The sequence below is a fragment of the Mesocricetus auratus genome, unplaced genomic scaffold (genome assembly GCF_017639785.1).
Source record: "Mesocricetus auratus isolate SY011 unplaced genomic scaffold, BCM_Maur_2.0 Super-Scaffold_100048, whole genome shotgun sequence".
NCBI classification, from domain to species: Eukaryota; Metazoa; Chordata; class Mammalia; order Rodentia; family Cricetidae; genus Mesocricetus; species Mesocricetus auratus.
This window is the reverse complement of record NW_024429225.1, coordinates 4,573,649-4,584,027: the sequence shown is the minus strand read 5'-3', so window position 1 is coordinate 4,584,027 and position 10,379 is coordinate 4,573,649. Positions and strand designations below refer to the sequence as shown.

The 10,379-nt window shown below is 45.5% G+C and overlaps 1 long non-coding RNA gene across 1 annotated transcript; it reads right to left on the bottom strand.

Moving 5' to 3' along the window:
• Window positions 1-4,131: 4,131 nt before the first annotated feature.
• LOC121136104 lies at window positions 4,132-8,465 on the bottom strand. Its single transcript, XR_005873227.1, has 2 exons — window positions 8,300-8,465; window positions 4,132-4,330 (listed from the first exon to the last, which is right to left on the bottom strand). It is a non-coding gene; the product is annotated as an uncharacterized LOC121136104 (long non-coding RNA).
• Between the last annotated feature and the right edge of the window lie 1,914 nt (window positions 8,466-10,379).

Genomic DNA, 10,379 nt, shown 5'->3' with positions numbered 1-10,379 from the left:
TTTGCGTGTTCACTCTCTGCTGTTTGGTAAGTTTGGACAAAGGTTTGTCTATCTTGTTGATTTTCTCAAAGAACCAACTCTTCGTTGCATTGATTCTTTGTATTGTTTTCCTGGTTTCTACTTTGTTGATTTCAGCCCTCAATTTGATTATTTCCTGGCGTCTACTCCTCCTGGGGGAGTTTGCTTCTTTGTGTTCTAGAGCTTTTAGCTGTGATGTTAATTCTCTGGTATAACTGTTTTCCTGTTTCTTCATGTGAGCACTTAGTGCTATGAACTTCCCCGTAGCACTGCTTTCAAAGTGTCCCATAGGTTTGGGTATGTTGTGTCTTCATTCTCATTGAGTTCGAGGAAGTCTTTAATTTCTTTTTTTATTTCCTCTTTGACCCAGGGATGGTGCAGTTGAGCATTATTCAATTTCCATGAGTTTCTAGGTTTTCTGCACTTTGTGTTGTTGTTGAATTCTAATTTTAAGGCATGGTGGTCTGATAAGATGCATGGAGTTATTCCAATTTTTTTGTAGCTGCTGAGGTTTGATATGTTGCCAAGTATGTGGTCGATTTTTGAGAAGGTTCCATGTGGTGGTGAGAAGAAGGTATATTCTTTTTTATGTGGATGAAATGTTCTATAGATATCTGTTAATCCCAGTTGGGTCATTACTTCTATTAGACCCTTTGCTTCTTTGTTGAGTTCCTGTCTGGTATTCTTGTCTAGTGGTGAGAGTGGTGTGTTGAAATCTCCCACTATAACTGTGTGGGGCTTTAGATGAGATTTAAGTTCTAATAATGTTTCTTTAACGAATGTGGATGCCTTTGTATTGGGGGCATAGATGTTCAGGATAGACACTTCGTCTTGGTGGGTTTCACCTGTGATGAGTATGTAATGACCTCCTTCATCTCTTTTGATTGATTTTATTTTAAAGTCTAGTTTGTTAGATATTAGGATTGCTACCCCTGCTTGTTTCTTGGGTCCATTTGATTGAAAAATTTTTTCCCAACCTTTAACTCTCAAGTAATGTCTGTCTTTGAGGGTGAGGTGTGTTTCTTGTATGCAGCAGAAGGAAGGGTTCTGTCTTCGAATCCATTCTGCTAGTCTGTGTCTTTTTATGGGTGAGTTAAGGCCATTAATATTGAGGGATATTAATGACCATTGATTGCTCATCCTTCTTCGATTTGCGATGGTTGTTGTTGGTGGAATTATGGGTGGAATTTCGCCCCTTTGTTCTTTTGGCTGTTGGTAGAGAGGGATTCTCTAATGCTTATGTTTTTCTGGTTGTAGTTAGCTTCCTTGGGTTGGAGTTTTCCTTCCAAAATTTTCTGTAGGGCTGGGTTAGTGGACACATATTGGTTGAATCTAGTTTTGTCATGGAATATCTTGTTTTCTCCGTCTATAGTGATTGAGAGCTTTGCCGGGTATAGTAGTCTGGGCTGGCATCCATGGTCTCTTAGTGTAGGTAGAATATCTATCCAGGACCTTCTGGCTTTCAGAGTTTCCATGGAGAAATCAGGTGTAATTCTGATAGGTCTGCCTTTATATGTTACTTGACCTTTTTCCTTAGCTGCTCTTAATATTCTTTCTTTATTCTGTATGTTTGGGGTCTTGATTATTATGTGGCGAGGGGATTTTTTTTGTGGTCCACTCTATTTGGTGTTCTGTAGGCTTCTTGTACCTTCATTGGCATGTCTTTCTTAAGGTTGGGAAAGTTTTCTTCTATGATTTTGTTGAATATGCCTTCTGCCCCTTTGAGGTGGATTTCTTCTCCTTCTTCTATACCTATTATTCTTAGGTTTGGTCTTTTCATGGTGTCCCATAATTCCTGGATGTTTTGTGTTAAGGATTTGTTGGATTTGAGGTTTTCTTTGGTTGATAAATCCATTTCTCCTAATGTATCTTCAACACTTGAGATTCTCTCTTCCATCTCTTCTATTCTGTTGGTAATGCTTGTATTGGTAGTGCCTGACTGTTTGTCCAGCTTTTCTATTTTCTGCCTTTCTTCAGATTGTGTTTTTTTTAGTGTCTCTATTTCAGTTTTCAACCCTTGCAGCATTTGCATTGCTTCTTGCAATTTTCTGTTTATCTGTTCGTCCGTTTGTTGCCTTTTATGAATTTTTTGGTTTGTTCTTTCTTCCATTTCTTGCATTTTTTGGTTTGCTTTTTGTTCCATTTCTTGGATTTTGTGCTTTGTTTCTTCTTCCCTTTCCTGCCTTTTTTGGTTTGTTTCTTCCTCCATTTTTTTATTTTTTGCTTTGTTTTTTCTACCATTTCTTGCATTTTTTGCTTTGTTGCTTCTTCCATTTCCTGCCTTATTTGGTATGTTTCTTCTTCTAATTCTTGCATTTTTTGCTTTGCTTTTTCTTCCATTTCTTGCATTTTTTGCTTCATTTCTTCTTCCATTTCGTGCCGTTTTTGGTTTGTTTTTTCTTCCAATTCTTGCATTTTTTGGTTTGTTTTTTCTTCCATTTCTTGCATTTTTTGGTTTGTTTTTTCTTCTATTTCTTTGAGGGATTTTCCAATATCCTCTTTTAGGGCCTCTATCATTTTCATGAAAGTGCTTTTAAGATCGTTCTCTTCTGCTTCCTTCGCGTTTGAATATTGGGGTCTTGCTGGTGTGGAGTCTCTAGAATCTGGCGGTGTCATATTTGTTTTTCTGTTGCTGACTGTGTTTTTGTATTGTCTCTTTCCCATCTCTTCTTTTAGTGGGTGCAGAAAGAGACCCTTCCTGGTCTGGGGACCAGAGTTCCCTTTGGTGGGTGCTAGTAAGTCCAGTAATCTGGTGGTTCTTCTATGCCTTGTCCAAATGCTGGTCCGTGGGTAGAGAAGAAGAACAGGAATCTGGGGCGCTTAGCCTCCTACCTGGTCCCCTGGACCCTATGCTGGGTCCTGTTGTACCTGATCCGGAACAGCTACTCCCCTGGTCTCCCTGGTTCCTGTAGTTTCCTGGTCTCTTTGGTGGGAGAGAAGATCTGGAGTCTGGGGTGCTTGGCTCCCGCCGGGATTGGGAGCTCTGTGCAGTTCCCAGGCGATCTGCAGGCTCTGGAACTCAGGCTGGGAAGCTGGCCTGTTTACCTGATGATGCCAGAGGGACAGCTACTTCCCTGTACTCCCAGCCTCCTCTCCTTTCCTGGAATCGTTGGTGGGAGAGAAGATCTGGAGTCTGGGGTGCTTTGCTCCCGCCGGTATTGGGAGCTCTGTGCAGTTCCCAGGCGATCTGCAGGCTCTGGAACACAGGCCGGGAAGCTGGCCTGTTTACCTGATGCTCCCTCCGGGATTGGGAGCTCTGTGCAGTTCCCAGGCGATCTGCAGGCTCTGGAACACAGGCCGGGAAGCTGGCCTGTTTACCTGATGCTCCCGCCGGGATTGGGAGCTCTGTGCAGTTCCCAGGTGATCTGCAGGCTCTGGAACACAGGCCGGGAAGCTGGCCTGTTTACCTGATGCTCCCGCCGGGATTGGGAGCTCTGTGCAGTTCCCAGGCGATCTGCAGGCTCTGGAACTCAGGCCGGGAAGCTGGCCTGTTTACCTGATGATGCCAGAGGGACAGCTACTTCCCTGTACTCCCAGCCTCCTCTCCTTTCCTGGAATCGTTGGTGGGAGAGAAGATCTGGAGTCTGGGGTGCTTTGCTCCCGCCGGGATTGGGAGCTCTGTGCAGTTCCCAGGAGATCTGCAGGCTCTGGAACACAGGCCGGGAAGCTGGCCTGTTTACCTGATGCTCCCGCCGGGATTGGGAGCTCTGTGCAGTTCCCAGGCGATCTGCAGGCTCTGGAACTCAGGCCGGGAAGCTGGCCTGTTTACCTGATGATCGCTATCCCACTCTTGCTCCCTCTACCAATGAATACTTCCTCTCCTTTAGGGCTGGACTCAAGTATGACTTACTTAGAAAGCCCGACCGTCCTCCATGCTTTGTCACATGCCGTCACTTCAGAGTCTTTAAAATGATACAGATTATGTAGTTTTGTATCAACTCCTAGGAGTGTGCCAATAGGGAGGCAGAACATTGTTAGAGGTACCTTTGAATCGCTGGCCTCTAACATAGTCTCTGATGTATAGGAAGCAGTTTAGACATAGCGAATACTTAAATAAAGAATCTTCCGGCAGTAGGAAAGCCTAGAGAGACCAAGGAGGGGAAGGAAAAAAAATGAATTTGGTTTTCAGTTTATTATATTTGGGGATACCAGGAGGACATTCCGATAAAGGTGCTCCACTTCTAAGTCAGCTCTAGCACTCAAGTTTCAAGTTTTTCGGACTTTGCCTGTGTCTTGAACTGATCCTATGCGGATGCATTCTGGATGGGATCTGGATTCAAGCAGCGTGTGGTAGAAAGGGATCCACACCTAACTGGGGATGAAGGAAGAGTTAATGTGCTTAGAAACGTGGAAAGGAAAACAACAGACACAGGGCCGCACTCAGACACTGTACTTAGTGCTGACCAAGCTCGTTGTGGTTAGTGGAAATTTCTAGAGTAGAGCTAGAGCTGTGGCCATGGCTGTGGGAGAAGCTTCCAGAAACAAAGCTGCAGCCTTTTTGAGACCCACTGCCCACCTGGAGCCACACAGGAGGGAGATGGAGAGGTAAGTATCCTGACCTCTGCCCTGCCTCAAACTCACCACTATTTCCACTGGTCTAAACCAACTGGGAATCTGTGGCTAAGAGAGCCGATTGTGTGCCCTCCAGAAGTCAGGCTTCGGGAATATAGGACAGGTAGAAAAGGGCAGAGATGGGGTTAGGGAAAACTGAAACTCTAGTACAAACTGCCCAGTTCCCACTGTCCTGGCTGTTTTCAGCCTTTCTGTTTCCTTTAATGTAGTGTGTGTGTGTGTGTGTGTGTGTGTGTGTGTGTGTGTGTGTGTGTGTGTGTTCACATACATATGGATGTTGGGGGACAACTGGAGTTCCTCTGACACCCCCCAACAATCTCTTGCTGGTTTGAAACTCACCAGTTAGGCTAGGCTGGCTGGCAGCAGGCCTACAGATGTGCCTTCTCTTTAACACTAGGATTACATGTGTGCACCACCACACATGACTCTTTTAACATGGGTTTTGGGAATTAAACTCAGCCTCACACTTTACTGATGAGAGATCTCTCTAGCCCTTTAGTCATGACTCTTGAATCAGTGCTAGTACAAGTTGCAGGGCTTTAAGCTGGTGCTGGGTTAGCCATCAAGGGATTCAAGGGCAGAGATACCTGGATTGGGAGACACTCAAGGTCAGAGGTGCCAACACCAAGCATGAGTCTGAGGAAGGAAGTTTTGATGATGGGTCAGGAGCTTAGGAAGAATAAGAGGAACAGACAAGATGGGAGAGGGCTGGAGAAACAGAGGGGGCTGATGGGAGAACATTGTTGGGGCAGAGTGGGCTGATGGGAAAGAGCTCTAGGGGTAGTGCAAGTTGATGGGACACAGCTCTTGGGGCAGAGGGGGCTGATGGGAGAGAGATCTTGGAGCAGAGGGGGCTGGAGAGAGTGAGCCAGAGTGGCAGAGGGCTGACTCAAATGAAGTGGCATCAATGAGGGGCTCATGGCACTGCTGTGCTCTTACAAGACTCGTCCTTGTGGGTGCCACTGAGAGGTGAGTTATGCCACGCCAGTCCCAACACTACATTTGTCACTTTCCACAGACTGCTTTCCATTATCCCCACGATTTATAAATATCTACCTATAGCCAAACCTCTCTCTTCTGGCACAGGAATTGGCTGCCTACTGGGGGCGGTGGCTGAGGTCATCGGAAGATTTCCTTGGCCTCTGCCTCTGCTCCCTGGAATGCACCTAGACCCATCCTTGGTCCCATGTCTCATCTCTCTCAAGTCCTCTGAGTCTTTCTCCTCATCCTTGGTCACTTTACCTTCCGACTCAAAAGGAGACTATTGTCTGCTCTCCAAACACTTTCTTTCAGCTCACTCTCTCTATGGGGGAAGCACAGTTATAATTAGCCCAAGAAAGTCCTAAGCATGCCAAGCATTTCCTTGTCCAGGCATCACAATCCTAGATAAAGAGGTTTAGAGTTGCAGCTGCCCATTCTTCCAACTGCTCCTTGCTTAACGCCCTGAGTCTGGGCGTTTTCCACTTCACTAAAGTGTACTGTGAAAGATCTCCAGGGACAGCCAGTAAGCTCCTCTAAGACCTTTTCTGTCTGAGCCATGGATTCCTGGAGAGACAGCTGTAAGCAAAGGCTTTCTTTCCCCTCTAATACCCCCCAGTCATGGGCTGCTGCATCTCTGCGCATGCTTCCACAGCCCCGCGGCACCAGTGCAGAGTGTGCCCTCCGAGCCTGGACTCTCTGGCTTCAAACCCTGGTGACATTCTTGTGTGTGCAATACTGGGCAATCCCTTGCTCCTAAGAAGCCTGCTGTGTGGAAATGGAAATGGTTCCCATCTCTTCAGATTGCACGTGGCATCAAGGGCACAATGACTACAAACACTCTGCAGGCTGCCTGACTTGTGAGAAGAGTCCAGAGACAGCTGACCGTGGCTTTATCTCTCTCCTCCTGCTGCCGATACATTTTCTTCCATCTACACATCATTTCCTAGATGTTATCATTTGAATCGGGAACATCTCTCACCCGCTATGTTTTGCAGCTAAATGTGTGCATATGACCAAAACCGTCCTTCTCAGCTACGTGCTTATGAAGGCTGGTAGTCTTTAGGAATGAGACCTGGTTCCAAAGCACGTAGGGGGTGGGGTGGGGTCCAGGCTTGTGAGGCTTCTCCCCGGCCCTGGCTCCCAGAGTGCTTTCTGCTTCCTACAGGATGTGAATGGCCTCTGCCACATGCTCTCACCACCGAGCTCTTCCCTGCCCTCCTGTCTAGAATGCATTGGAAACTTTGCTCTCCTAAGTGGCTTCTGCCAGGCGTTTGTCTCAGCAACACAAAGAACCCAACAAACTGGACAGGGGCTGTGCTTCTGCTTTGCCGATTTTAATCACACCATCGCCTCCTCCCAAACCCCCCCTCCCTTCTTCACACCATAAATACTTCTCAGCACTTGGGCAGGTGGGTCTCCATGAGTTTGAGGCCAGCCTGGTCTACAGTGGGAGTGCCAGGACAGGCTCCAAAGCCACACACAGAAACCCTGTCTCAGAAAAACCAAAATCCCCAAACCCAACAAAATAACCTCTCTGGGGCCTCACCCACTTGCTCCCTTTCCCTGCGAGTTCTCATGGGTTCCTCAAGTCAAGGGTGATCCCTCTCCAGTGAAGTCTCCTAATCTTTTCTCTTTCTTCTAGAATAACCGGCGTTTATATGTGTTTAATTATGCTGTTTGTCTTCCTTACAAGGCATTGAATAGTCACTTAAGTAGATTCAGGACCATGTGTTGCCACCCATTTACTTAGTTTCAGAGAATGTCATTTCTAAGTCTACAGATGATCTCCAGAGAAGAGTGGACAGTATTGACTTTGGGAATCCTGAAATAAAATAACATGGGAAAGGCAAAATATGCACACATAACACAGACTCTTTACATGGTTTTATAAATAAATAAATTAATTAATTTTACTTCCTGACTGAGCTTCTTCCCTCCTCTTCTCCCGCTGTCTCCCTCCTCTCCTCACCCCCATATCACCCCTCCTCAGTAATTTCCCAGAGAGCTGCAGGCTTCCAACGGGCATCAGCAATGCATGGCTTATCAGAGTTGCCGTAAGAACAAGTACCTCGTCCTGAATTCAGGATGGGCAAATCAATCCAGCATGAGGATTAGACTCCCATGAGCCAGCCAGAGCATCAAGGTAGCTCCTGCCCCCATTTCCAGGAGTCCCACACAGATCAAGCTACACAACTGTCACATATGTACAGAGGACCTAGGTTGGTCCCACGCAGGCTCGCTGGTTGTTGGTTCAGACTCTGGGTTCCCATGAGCCAGGCTAGTCATTTCTGTGAATTTTCCTCAGATGTCCATGATTCCCCTGTCACCTACATTCTCTCCTCCTTCTCCTCAGCAGGACTTTTGGCACTGGATATCACAACAAAAGGCTAGGGAAATGCATAGGAATCTGAGTGTAACGTCAGCCATAGAGTCAGCCATAGAACAACTTCTATGGTCACAGATGTCAGATGTCAAAGCAGATTAGAAGACTAGACAGGAGGAAGCCTGATGTTGGGAGGTCAGTAAACAGTCCAGGGACCCTAGATCTGGCTCAGTAGGAAAGGAGAAGGCAAGAGAGGTGTTGGGACAGATCCTGCAGTCAGCCTTTGGTAAACGTGAGTTAAGGAAAGGAGTTGTCAGAGTGAAAACAGTCTTACAGGAACGGAGAAGACGGCTCAGTCAGTAAAGTGTCTGAGAGAACACACTGATCTTTCACCCTTAAACTCACCGTTATTTAACAGGAACATCTGCACTTGATTAAGATGCCTACCTGACGTGTACACTGAGCATTTCTCACTCCACTACTACTTGTCATGGTGGCAGATTTTCTCAGTGTTTCCTAATCTGAGGTGTCAAAACACTGTCATGCTTTCTTCCTGCCTGCTGTGCTGTGAATATAGTCTCCCATAGCCCCCCAAGGTAAAACACCAGTTGTTGAAATTCAAACCCCATTGTGAGGTGTCAGGAGAGTGGAAACAATCTATGATGTTTGCAGATAGGATCTGGAAGGCAGTGTGGCTTAGATAATGTCATCAGATTAACTTCCTGAGGAGCATTGAGACCAGAAGGGACACCCACCTCTCTCTGTCTTATCATGTGATCCCTGTGCCACCTCAAGTCTCTGCTAGCAAGAAGGGCATCACCAGGGTGGTACTCTGACCTTGGTCCTTCTGACTGTGAGCCAAGTTAAACTTTTTTCTTGTTTTGTTTTGTTTTTTTTTTTGAGTCAGGGTCTCACCATGTAGCCATGGCTGGCTAGAAGAGATCCTCCTGCCTCTAACCTCATGAATGCTGGGATTAAAGGCTGTGCCACCATGCCAGACTAAAACTTCTTTTCTCTATAATTCACCTCTTTACAGACTCAGCCCTCGGTGTTGCATAACTAGCATCAGAAAATGAATGACTGGGGAATCCATCTCAGTCTCCCCTTCTCATTGATTCATCCCGAATCACAACTCTTCTCTGTGTGCCCCTGTGCCATTTCTACAGAGCCATCCATACTTACGGTCACAGGTCTACTCCAGAAGTTGAGAACTCTCAGGTATACATTTCTGGGTTGCAAACTACACATCCATCCACCTAACTGGAATCTTCAAGACTCATTGGCATGCTAAATGCATGTCACTGGCTTTTGGCACAATCAAGAGGCAAACTTAAGGTCCCTTCACCCCAGTTAACATCTGTTTGTCACCACACCCTTTCTGTTCTTATGTGGATAGAGTCTGAGCACTATAAGGGGAGGTATTGAGTAAGTTTTACACTAGACTCCAAGCTCAAATGTGTGTTTTACTTTCCTGACCAAATCAACTTGGTCCCAAAACTGGGTATCCTGTTCAGAGGAGCACTGGCCAACTTGTATTGATAGGATCCTGTCCTCAGAGCCAACCAGATGAGCACTGTTGCTATTAACACCTCCAGCAGGAGAGTCATGCCCTCATCACCTGTGGCTGAGAAGAATCCCTTGCAAGCAATGTTAGTAGGAGTATGATGAAAGCAATCTTGCATTCCCAGTGATTTCTAGACATCTTGCAGCTAAGCTCACTTGGGAAACTCTACACCTGGCTGCCTTCTGTCCCTAGAGTCTTTTGCCTTCTGAACTGGCCATCTAAACAAGCGATTCTAGAATAGTCTCCCAAGCATATTGCTTATTTATTTGCAGTATGGCGAGTTGTTGTTTTTAGACAGTGTCTCAAGTAGCATGATCTGGCCGTGTATTCCTCACATGGCCAAGAATGACCTTGGATCCTAAAAGCCATTCTAACTTCTTTTTATTATTAACTCAGATACATTTCTTGATTTCCCCAAATCGTGAACTTTTTCATTTTCAAGTAGTTCATCCATAGACTCTCTTGAATTAGTATGGAAAGACTAATATCATCGTGTAATGAAAATTTTACTTCTCATCCATTGTGTGGTTTTTATTTCTTTTCCTAAGACCTAAATTGTTAAATGTTTGTCACAGTTCCTTCTCTAAGGCAAATGCTTCTGATTCATCTCTGTGAACATAGTCTGGTGTGTGTTTCTGGCTGAGGCCTCTTATCAAGTTAAGGGAACTCCCATGCAATTTTAAAAAAGAAATCATAAATGTCATCTGTTATCAATTTTTAAGTGTGTTGAGATCACCATATTTTTCACACAGATACTGTTAAGACTGATGGGCCCATGTACATAGAGGAGCTGCTCTGTGTCTTTCCCTACAGTACCCTTGACTCAGATTATTTTCAAGTAATGCATTATCTTTGTATTACTAATAAAGATAGAAGAACACCTCCTGTGTTTTCCTCACTGGAATAGTCTACAGAAGATGA